Source organism: Helianthus annuus, chromosome 10, assembly GCF_002127325.2.
Source record: "Helianthus annuus cultivar XRQ/B chromosome 10, HanXRQr2.0-SUNRISE, whole genome shotgun sequence".
In the NCBI taxonomy this organism is placed as follows: domain Eukaryota; kingdom Viridiplantae; phylum Streptophyta; class Magnoliopsida; order Asterales; family Asteraceae; genus Helianthus; species Helianthus annuus.
In genome coordinates this window covers 1,809,239-1,821,577 of record NC_035442.2, presented here as the reverse complement: position 1 = coordinate 1,821,577, position 12,339 = coordinate 1,809,239, and the positions used below count along the sequence as shown (strand labels likewise).

Below are 12,339 nucleotides of genomic sequence, written 5' to 3'. Positions count from 1 at the left end.
GAAATGTTAGTATTGTCTATATAGCGTCAGGGAAGTTTATTTTCGACGCATCATACTATGTAACCTCTATTTTGTTACAATTATATTGTGATCTCAGGGAGTGTGTTAAGTGGTGGAGGGAGTGTTCCATCCATACAAGCAACCCATGAGGCATGCGTCAACATGGTTAATGTTAAAACAATGGTATTATGGTGGATCAACAGCAAACCAACAAACACAGACAAAGAAATAGCGACAAAACGTGACCAAAAACTCTTATTAACCCAAACCAGAAAAAGTGCCCCCCAAACCCTAAGATCTTACAACTGTAAGATCAATACAAAAGGAACGATACAACCAGAGTTGATGATCATCCACTGATGATCACCTATACCAACAATACACTGGAATCTCTCTAACAGATGAGAGATTCAAGGATACAACGATGAACTTCAACAAACCCTAACTATTACAGTGAAAGTGAACAAATGAGAGATCTAGATCTCTCCAACTGTAACAAGCCCTTTTATATTCTCGGTCATAGCATATTACAACCAGATCCACAACTTTCTCTTTATGGCAGTCAGAGTCCTCAATGTTACAATAAGCCCCTTAGATATTTTACCTGTTACAACAACTTGAAAACAACCAATAACAAACGTAACAGATCAGTAGTCAGGCCCAAAGCCCAACATATTACTTAAGCCCAAACATGAATATAATAAATAACCAGAAGCCCAAATGGATGATAAGATATAACATTTCAACATCCCCCCTTCATCCATTTGGTTTAAACCAATCAACCAGCCCAAGTTTTTCACAAAAATAACTATGAAGATTAACACTCAACCCTTTAGTGAAAACATCAGCCAATTGCCCTTCAGCATCAATCTTTTCAGTTTTTACAAACCCAGAAGAGATTTTCTCCCTTAGAAAATACAAATCAATCTCAAAATGCTTTGTCCTTTCATGAAAAACAGGGTTCGCAGCTATAGAAATAGTTGCACTACTATCACAAAACAACTGAATAGGTAATTTGCAATTTATTTGCAACTCACTTAGAACATTAACAAGCCAAACAAGTTCACACGTAGCTGAACACATAGACCTGTATTCAGCCTCACCTGAAGACCTAGAAACTGTACTCTGTTTTTTGCTTTTCCAGGATACCAAATTCGACCCTAAGAAAATACAAAACCCAGTCACAGATTTCCTGCTGACCAGACACTTCGCCCAGTCGGAATCAGCATAACATGTTAAAGAAAAATCTGCACTTTTCTTAAACATGATGCCTTTCCCCGGACTGGACTTTAAATACCTTAACAAGCGCAATGCAATTCTAAGATGTCCTTCTGTAGGACTATGCATAAACTGACTAAGAAACTGTACAACATAGCTAATATCAGGACGAGTCAACGACAAATAGATCAGTTTTCCAATCAACTTTTGATAGTTAGTTACATCAATAACACTACCAGTATTATTTTCAGTTTTGGAATTAACTAAACTGCTCAACTCTATAGGAGTAGACACAGGTTTACATCCTAAATAACCAAATTCATTTAGTAATTCCAAACAATACTTCCTTTGACTTAAACACAACCCATGTTCATCATACAAAACCTCAATGCCCAGAAAATATTTAAGAATTCCCAAATCTTTAATACGAAACGTATCACTAAGCATCTGTTTCACCTTTTCAATCTCAACATTACTATTTCCAGTTATCACAATATCATCTACGTACACTAAAAGAATGATAAACACAGAATTTTTAGACAACGTATATAAAGAATGATCACAAACACTTTGCACAAAACCAACATCTAACAACACATTGGTAAGTTTTTCATTCCATTTTCTAGGCGCTTGCTTTAAACCATAAAGTGATTTAACAAGCTTACACACTTTATTTTTACCTTCTGAATAATATCCCTCAGGAAGGGACATATAAACATCCTCAGAAATAGCACCATATAAAAACGCGTTATTTACATCAAGTTGGAACAAAGTCCATCCATTCTGGACAGCTATACTCAAAACGCATCTAACAGTCACCATTTTGACAACTGGAGAAAACGTCTCACCAAAATCAACACCCTCACGTTGACTATAACCTTTTGCCACTAAACGGGCCTTGTATCTCTCAACCTCACCGTTTGCTTTGTACTTTATTTTATATATCCATTTACACCCTATCGGTTTTCTACCCTTAGGTAAATCAACGATTTCCCATGTGTTATTTCTAAGTAAAGCTTCCATCTCAAGATTCATGGCATCAACCCACCTTGAATCTTTGGATGCTTCACTAAAAGAACATGGCTCACTCAACTTATTCAATTTACTAGCAAAACAGCAATTTTCAGCAGACAAGCAAGTGTAACTCACAACTTTCCTTATATCATACTTAGCATTATTATTAATAACAAAATCATCAAATCTTTTTGGCAAAACAGTGTTCCTAGAAGATCTCCTAAGACCAGAAACAGTCCCCTCAGATGGGTGGATCTCATCTGTTGGTACCACAGCGTCCTCTGCCCTCCCAGGTTCCACTCTAACACTACTTTCTACACTAGATCCTAAGCCAAGACTCGACTCAACTGGACTAGGAGTGGCAGAAGTAGAAGGAACTGGTTGCTGATCATCACTGATGGTACCATGAGACTCAGCAATACCCTCTTCATCATCGGGAGTATGAGAAACTTCAGGTGTTAACATTTCATATGAGTCAAAGAAATTTATATGATTTAAAGCTTTATCAAAAACTGATTTATCTGTTACAAGTTTAGATTTAAAAGGATAAACATGTTCATAAAACTTCACATCTTTAGAGAAAAACACCTTTTTCTCATCTAAACTCCAAAGCTTATAACCCTTTTTTGTATTAGAATATCCAATTAACACACACTTATCAGCATGATAAGCAAACTTATCCGACTCATTTAGAATGGTACTAAAACATAAACAACCAAAGTTTCTCAGATGTACTAAGGAGGGCTTAAAACCAAACATGCACTCATACGGACTCTTACCATCTAAAACCAATGTAGGAAGCCTGTTAATCAAGTAAACAGCAGTCAGAACACAATCACTCCAAAATCTTAAAGGTAAGCCACCCTGGAACATCAGAGCTCTGGCTATGTTTAAAAGGTGTCGATGTTTACGTTTAACAAAACCGTTTTGCTGCGGTGTATATGAGCAAGATGTTTGGTGTATAATACCTTTACCATTACAAAAACTGATCATCTGATTATTTACAAACTCAGTACCGTTATCACTACGAAAAACTTTAATTTTACTCTTAAACTGTGTAAGTACAAGTTCATAAAAATCCTTAATATTTTCAAAAACCTCTGTTTTGTTTCTCAAAAGGTAACACCAAACAGCCCTTGAATAATCATCCACCACAGTTAGAAAATACTTATAACCCTCATAACTACTAATCTTATATGGACCCCACAAGTCCAAATGCACTAAATCACCAACAAATTTAGACTTGTGTTCACTAAGAGGAAAAGGAACCCTAACTTGTTTAGACTTGTGACATATTTCACATGGACCATGCTGAATTGAATTAATACCTAAACTACCTTTTAAAACAGCCAGAACTTGATCTGAAGGGTGACCTAGCCTACTGTGCCACATATTAGACATTAAGACACTATTAAAACAAGTATTCACAGAATTACCATTTCTACCAATCATGTAAAGACCATTTTCTTGTTTACCAATCACCAGGATTTTCTTTGATTTCAAATCCTGTAACATACAGTTATCTTCATTAAACAACACAGCTATTCCATTATCTTTAGCAAGCTTATGCACAGATAACAAATTTACACTATAATCAGGCACATAAAAAACATCTTTTAACACAACACCATTAATCAACTTTAAATCACCAATCTTTATAACTCTCACACTAGTACCATTAGGATGACCAACAGTCAAACCACATTCTGAAACATCCACACAATTAAACATGTCTTTATCAGTTTTAATCATGTGTTGATTAGCCCCAGAATCAACAATCCAGTTATATTGAGTTTCAAAACTTGAACTACTTGAACAACACATATAACTACTAGGAAAATTAGACATGTTAACCAACTCACCTCCGATATTTGCCTTTAACTGCTCTCCCCCAGACTTTTCACTCACAAGATCTAACAGTTTTGCTATCTGCTCAGAGGTAAATGGCATAGCAGATCCAACAGAACTAGAGGAATTAGCAGACACACCAGATTTATTACTACCAACATTATTTGAATTACTATTACTATTATTATTTTTAGCAAACTGTCCTGTATTTCTTCTTCTCATACCAGGGGGATAACCTATGATCTCAAAACAACGATCAACAGTATGACCAAGCATATTGCAATGAGTACATTTTAGATTTGAATTAGGACCTTTTCTCCTAGATGTATTTTGACTTGAAGGGTTAGACCTAGCCACATATGATACAGACTGACCCTTAGACCCACTACTAGTGAGTCTATGTGACTCCTCTCTAGATATTAAGGCAAAAGCAGCCTTAACAGAAGGAAATGGTTCTCTTGTCAACAAGTTAGTTCTCACAGGTTGATATACATCATCAAGACCCATGAGAAACTGCATTAGCTTGATTAAAGTAGTAAAATCATTGTAGTCTTTGGCAGCTTGACAAGAACATGAAGGCAGATGCACCATTGCATCAAACTGCTTCCACATAGTTGTCAGTTTATTATAATACTCAGCCACAGAACTACCGTTTTGAGAAATACAGTTAATCCTTTTGTACAAATCAAGACAACAGAACCATCTACTTTATCATAGGTCTCTTTTAGGTCTGTCCAAACTTCAGAAGCAAGTTTGGAAAAACCTGTCCTAAAAACAATTCTTCAGACACAGAATTCAACAACCAAGTTAAAACCACAGAATTGCACCTATCCCATTGTGCAGCAAGAACCTCATTATCTTTAGGTTTTTCACATTTACCATTTACAAAACCAAATTTATTCTTTGCTTCTAGTGCAAGTTTCATTGCACTGGACCACACAGAATAATTCTCAGTGCCTTTTAACTTCATACTAACAATGGTTAGAGCACTCGAGTCACTAGGGTGTAAATAAAGAGGATCTCCTATGTCAAGCTTACTAATCAGGGTAACAGAAGTTCCCTCACCACCAGTCATGATGCAAACAAACAAACACCAAGAGTAAACAACAGGAAAACAGATAACACAAACTATTAGGCAACAAACACAAACAACAGACAATACAGATAACACAACTAATCAAACAACCAGGGTGAAACTGAGTCAGGGACCAGATTCCAGGTTCATCACTCAAAAGGTGCCTGGACAAGCCTTTACTCAGGAGCCACACTCTAACACAAGAAATCAACCAATAACAAAAAACACAGAACAAATATATGTGCCGGTCCTCACTACCCCGACTTCAACTAATCCAACAACAGAAAAACAAGAGATAAGAACGATCTTACAGTGGGTGCGAATATCTTCAACAACACCAGATCTGTAGTTTTCAAGAACTACAAGATCTGATTAAGAAAATACCAACAGAACAAGAACTCTTCTGGTTAGTTTGCCCTGAAACAACAAGGTTTCAAAGACTAACGCAGGAGTTTCACAAGAAGAACACCAAACCCTAACTTAGGGTTATAACCAGCAAGAGCAGATAAAGCACCAGAAACACATATCTGAGAAGATCTGCCTTCAACCACCAGTTTCCAAGACAGAAACCCTAAATCAAAAAATATTCAAATATTAGACAAGAAAGCAGCGGAAAAAACAAGACTCAACAACACCAGGAGCTAAATAGCTCTGATACCATGTTAAAACAATGGTATTATGGTGGATCAACAGCAAACCAACAAACACAGACAAAGAAATAGCGACAAAACGTGACCAAAAACTCTTATTAACCCAAACCAGAAAAAGTGCCCCCAAACCCTAAGATCTTACAACTGTAAGATCAATACAAAAGGAACGATACAACCAGAGTTGATGATCATCCACTGATGATCACCTATACCAACAATACACTGGAATCTCTCTAACAGATGAGAGATTCAAGGATACAACGATGAACTTCAACAAACCCTAACTATTACAGTGAAAGTGAACAAATGAGAGATCTAGATCTCTCCAACTGTAACAAGCCCTTTTATATTCTCGGTCATAGCATATTACAACCAGATCCACAACTTTCTCTTTATGGCAGTCAGAGTCCTCAATGTTACAATAAGCCCCTTAGATATTTTACCTGTTACAACAACTTGAAAACAACCAATAACAAACGTAACAGATCAGTAGTCAGGCCCAAAGCCCAACATATTACTTAAGCCCAAACATGAATATAATAAATAACCAGAAGCCCAAATGGATGATAAGATATAACATTTCAACAGTTAACGATTTTCGAAAGGGTTCTGTAAGTCCAGAATACTTTGTTATAGGAATACATAATGAATTATATGACATTCCACACATTCTTTTAGCTGAGTTTTACCTTTTTAGCTATTTGAGCCACTAGATATATAATATACAAATTTGAATCGACCCATTCAAGTAAGTAACTGGCGATAGATTGTTTTTATGATAAAAATTTTAATGCCAGTTTTCATGTTTTTTAATATAGGCTAATATTAGTTTTATAAAAATGTGGTTGGTTATCAGAACGAGTATGCTAAATGTAATACTACCCAGTTCCTGATAGCTTAGCCACTGCATTACTTTTTGCGACATCAATCTCAAATCATAGACTAACTTTGGATCTCTTGCCTCTTGGATCAGGTGGACGTTCTCACTTGAAGATTTTTGAATAGCTACATTATTTTGGAGGTTGAAAGGGTGGCAATAATTAGCTATAATTTGTATCACCACAAAGTCAGCCCCTCACTACCCTTTTCAAGGTAAACACTATTTTGATTAGTATTAGGCATTATACGCGCCATGTGCGTTATATCGAACAATATATGTTTTACTTGGCTCCTGTGATTTCTCTCTTGATATGGTTTGAAATAGATTTCCACATTTGGGTTTGCTTGGCTTTTGTTTCTCATGTAAGTCAAGTAATCGTTCAAATCTGTCCATTTTTTTATTAGAAATCCTTAGAATGTCTACAGTTGTGACCTCAGATTAAAGTCTCTGACAAAGTCAAAGGCGTGGATAGGAAGGATCACGTGGTGGTGACATTATCACGGGAAGTATCTGCCACACACTGAACATGTAAGTCGTTTTGCTAACATCACCAGATTATTCTTGATATTAGGATGTATATACGTTGTTTGATTACCTAAAAATTAGGGGTGGCAAGATGAGTGGGTTGGTTAACCGGTCATATTTTAGTATGGTCCAGCTCAACCAGCAAACACTTTCTAGATTTTTTTTTATAAATATTTTGTCCTCATGTTTGTATGGAAATGTGTATAGTTTTGAGGTGATACTGCTTGAACTCTTGACATGGAATTAGTGAAGGATCTTAATTGCCAAGTGAGTGTCGAGTGTTATTTTTCGGCGAGTGAGGTTTTGGCGAAGCATGATGAGAAGTATATGCCGGCGGAAGTGGCAAATGCGATTGAGAAGAATAAGAAGAAGCTTGCGGAAGAAGCGGGTGGGCGGATTGAAGGACGGGAGGATGCTGCTGCTGCTGTTCCGGCCGCGTAAATTTTTGTACGTGTTTTCGGGTATGTGTTACTAACCGACTGCCCGCTTCTATTTTTCAAAGGAAGGTTTTATATATATGAATGGAATTATACTATGATTGAAGTAGATTAATTATAAGGAGGATAAATTGTTAGTCGGGAATGAAAAAAGGGTGCGCGATTACACCGGGGCTTTTTGGATTGATTATTGTTGTAGGTTTCATGGTTTTTACTGTTCTGATTCTATTGGGCATATTGTTCAGATTGTATTGATTGGATTTTGATGATTTGATCAAGCTTTTGAGTAAGAAACATTCTTGAAAATGTCTGATTACTATCCTGTGTTTGTCTTATAGAATGCTCCAAAACAAAGTATGCACTTTGTCATTACTTATCTAATACGTCACATTATTTAAGTTTATTTTAATTGTACACTTGTGAGTATTTTAAAATTAAATTTTCTTACTCGGGAAGCAATCCCGGTTGATAACATGTCATACATTTTGTATCATTTTAAGTATGTATTACTCATAAATAATAAGTATATTAATAACTTTCTCCAGCCCGGGAAGCAATCCCGGGTGATAACCTAGTTATATTTATATAGATAATAAGCTCGGGCTCACGCTTATTTGTCAAACAAGCTTAAAATAGACTTGAGTTTGGGCTTAGATCAGTTTAAGCATGGTTCGATTAAAGTTTTTAACAAGACCATGAGTGGCTTAGCTCATTTTGCACCCGCTATAACTCATGTTGTTTTTTTTTTAACTATTGATATAAACATCTTTAGTTTATATTTTATTTCCTTTTGTTGAATGTTGTAACATATATTTAGTTCACCAACAAAAAATAAACTTTATGTTAGAATAATTAAAAACTAAAACCATAATGCATTGGTGGAGCTAGAATTTTTTGTCCTATGATGTCACTTTTTTTCCGATACACCGTTTTATAATAACTTGGAGTCAAAATTTTCGGATTGGATCAAGTCGGGTCAGGTCGGAGCGAATCACATAAAGTAAATTATGTCAATCCTGCTGATAGATAGCATAGAAGGTTAAAGTAAATTATGAGGAAGATTTGAACATGTATTTACAGATTAGTAAAAATATTAATAAAATCTTGATGTAAAACATCTTTTTGGGACAAATAATGTTTAAACCTAAATTGTTAGAATCGTACTATCTTTTGAATAAAAAAAAATAAACGTACCGTGATGAATCATAACCAACCAATACAATTTTGCAAAAAAAAAAAAAAAAAAAAAATTGAAGTGGAAAAAAAAACAAAAATAAGAGCTCAGAAAGGCCTGTATTTTCCTTCGGTAGAAGGTTTATATGATGGACCCAACCATCATGAGAGGCTTGTCGTCATAGCTCAAGGATGCACCAGCCGGGAATCGAACCCGGGTCTGTACCGTGGCAGGGTACTATTCTACCACTAGACCACTGGTGCTATATGTTTAATTGTTTTTCTCTATCTGTGTAAAGCTTCAAATAGTCTTATAGTTGATAATTTTATATCTGCTCCAAGGTTAACAAATGTTATTAAGGGAACTCCTACTGTACTTGTAATGATTCAAATTTATTGGGGTTTCTTCTGAATTGGTGTACTGACATTATTGCCTAGCGGAGATGGATATGATCGGGTGGTTCTGCTCGTGACACGATGATACTCCAGTGGTCTGTAACTGATCCAAATTTGCCGTTCAAAACAAAATTATTTGCTTAAGTTGAAGTACACAAGTATATAACCATTTTGTGAAAAAAAAAAAACATGTATAAAAAAAAGTTATGGTTTCTATTCATTTCTAAAAAAAAACACACCTTATGAAAAGCGATAATAACAAAACCCGAAATATAAGTCTCAAGCCCATTACCTTTCCTAGTGGGGCTTGGGCCTTTCTAAAATGTTGTTGGGGAATTCAAGTATTTACTAGTACCAATATATTACTTCATCAAGTTGGTGGATGACAAAACTGATGAAAATGATCAATGTGGTAAGTACATAAGATTTCGCTCTGTGAAGCATAATAGTTCACTTTGGATTACCACATAACATCATCATCAATAACGGAACTCATTTCGCTGACAAGGCTTTTTCATAGCTTAACGATCACAATATCAAACAAAATTTCACGGTTGTCGTATATCCTCGAGTGAATGGGCAAAGCGGGGTTAGAAACTACTCCATCATACAAAGGTTGATCGCGCAACTAGGATATTCTGTGAGAAACATCAATGAAACAATTAAATTGCTAGAGAAAGTACAATGCAAGAACAAATAGACTATGATACAAAACACGATTAGAATGGAAAATTGTGTTAACTTGATATGCTAGATAAAATTCATCAAACTTGGACCTTGGAGAACGTGGGAGGAATCACGGTGGCCACATGTGGCTTGAGGGGGGGTTTCCACGCATTGGCGAAGCTTGCCCCCCCCCCCAAAGTTTCCGAAACCGGGGGGGGGGGGGGGGGGGGGGGGGCGGAAACGTATATACCTGAAAAATTTCTATACGAAAGTACTATTCATAACACTACGCATCGAAAAGTTCGGGGGGTCGGGCGCCCCATCGGGCTATGCCTAAGCTGCGCCACTGTTTCCACGGACACCATGTCCAACGTGGCCATGCCACTCCCCTCATATCGTATAGCCTTAGGTAATACAATCAAATTAGTCAAATTTGTAAAGTTAAACCTCGATGTGATACACTCATGTGTTAAAGCACATATATAGTTGGTTCATGTAGCCGATGAGGTTCTTTTGGACCATTTGTTGAAACAAATTGCTCCAAGTAGTTATTATTATTTTCTTAAACGTGTTAAATCAAATTTAGTTTTAGTAAAATTACGTGAATGAAAAATCCCTTGTTCTTAAGTATAAATCATGAGAAGGTCAATTAAATATTCATATAAAAGGTTTTAAATACAAGAGGCGAAGACTTTAAAAAAAAAGGTGATGTTGCCAATCTCAACATAAACCAAGGAATTGCTTCTCAACTTGCTCCTCCTTGAGGATATACCAAAAGTGTTTTTGTTGCATGAAGGCCGAAGCATGCTATAAGCACTTGGATATTCCACAATAAAATATTACATTTCAGATTTCGGATTTAGATGTTACAAATGTTGCCCTTATAAGAAAAAGATGTTACAAATTTTAACAATTTCAATAAGTAATCTAGTACGCCCTAAAAATCTATGAAAAATCAACAACCCATCAATTAGTCACCTCCATCGCCCCCACTCACCAACTTACTCGTCTAGATGTTCCCAATCACCGCACCCTTCTTCCATAACCAGTCAATAGTCGTTGATTATCCAAGCGCAACTCAATTTCAACTCTTGAATCTTAATCATAATTCAATCATTTAAAAACAAACTCTTTTAATACATACCAAAATTCAAACATAATATGACACTTAAATCAAACCCTAACCAAAGTTAGAAATCAAAATCTAAGTGTTGGGGCCGAGGATCTTCGCTGGATATTCATTACATGTGGGGCATCGCCGTGTAGGAAAAGGAGAATGTGTGGGAGCCACAAATTTGGGAGTTTTTGTTTGCCCTTTTTTAGAAGCAATTGTTTTTTTACATGTTTTTCAACTCATCTTACAAAAATATACATTTTTTTTGTTATAGTTAACCCAATAAAAAATGTGTGATGTGACTGAGTTTATAAAATATTTATGATTTTTGGAGAATGATCTAATCTTCTATACTATATAATAAAAGAAACCACTTTCGGATCACATGTCGTTTTGTGAGGGGGTCTCAATTAAAATTTGTAGAAGAGATTTGATGATAAAGATGAAAATAAGTGATAACCATATATTAATTATTAAAATTAAAATTAAAAGATTTTGATGATAAGAATAAGGATAACTGATAACCATATATTAATTAATAAAATTAAAAATTATATATTAACGTTTTTATTATTTATAAAGATAGTTTTAATTGTTTATATCAAAGTTTATAATCTTTATCTTTATTTACTATCTAATAACCGACGGGTAATGAAAATTAAAAAAAAAAATAACATTCTTTTTCTTGTAACGTTTTCTTTTACTTTTTTCGCTTATTAATAACTATTTAATTTAAAATTTCATCGATTTAACCATGCGTAATACTTAAGTTTCTAACCTATTAATAAATAAATAAATAATAAAGTAAATGTTAACTTGTGTAATACATAAGTTTCTAACCTAATAATAAATAAATAAAAAACAAAGTAAAATGTTATAATACATCAAAGTTCCTTTTTTTCAAAAACATATATTAACGACCATATGTGTTAACCAATTATATTATATTTAATCAAGACGTGTAATACACGTGTTTATTCAACCCATGCAATATACGTTTTTAAAGATGTAACTTTTTTCCACGGAATAGTAACCAACTTTTAAAAGTGTTCTAATTAGGTTATTCGTGTCGTTTTTGTCCCAATTAGATAACTTAGCATTCAAATTGAGCCATGTCCTTTTTTCCATGTGTCAAGAAAAAAATAGAGCATAAGATGTTGGGCTCGGATTATTTTAATATATGAAATTTTATTTATTAAAAAAACACTTTAATTACATTAAAAATTAAAAAGCAAGTTACAATCCACGTCACTCGAGTTAGCATCAAATAAAAGGGAAAAGAGAAATAAAAACCAACATCACCACGGTTACCTATGAAATAGACGAAAAAACCCTTAATTTTA

General features: G+C 34.9%; 1 long non-coding RNA gene and 1 other non-coding gene across 2 annotated transcripts; one reads left to right on the top strand and one right to left on the bottom strand.

Moving 5' to 3' along the window:
• The first annotated feature begins 6,782 nt into the window (after positions 1-6,782).
• LOC118483337 lies at positions 6,783-7,916 on the top strand. The gene is made up of 3 exons (XR_004870417.1): positions 6,783-6,897; positions 7,090-7,213; positions 7,418-7,916. It is a non-coding gene; the product is annotated as an uncharacterized LOC118483337 (long non-coding RNA).
• A 1,097-nt stretch (positions 7,917-9,013) lies between these two features.
• On the bottom strand, positions 9,014-9,084 carry TRNAG-GCC. The gene has a single exon. It is a non-coding gene; the product is annotated as a tRNA-Gly (tRNA).
• Between the last annotated feature and the right edge of the window lie 3,255 nt (positions 9,085-12,339).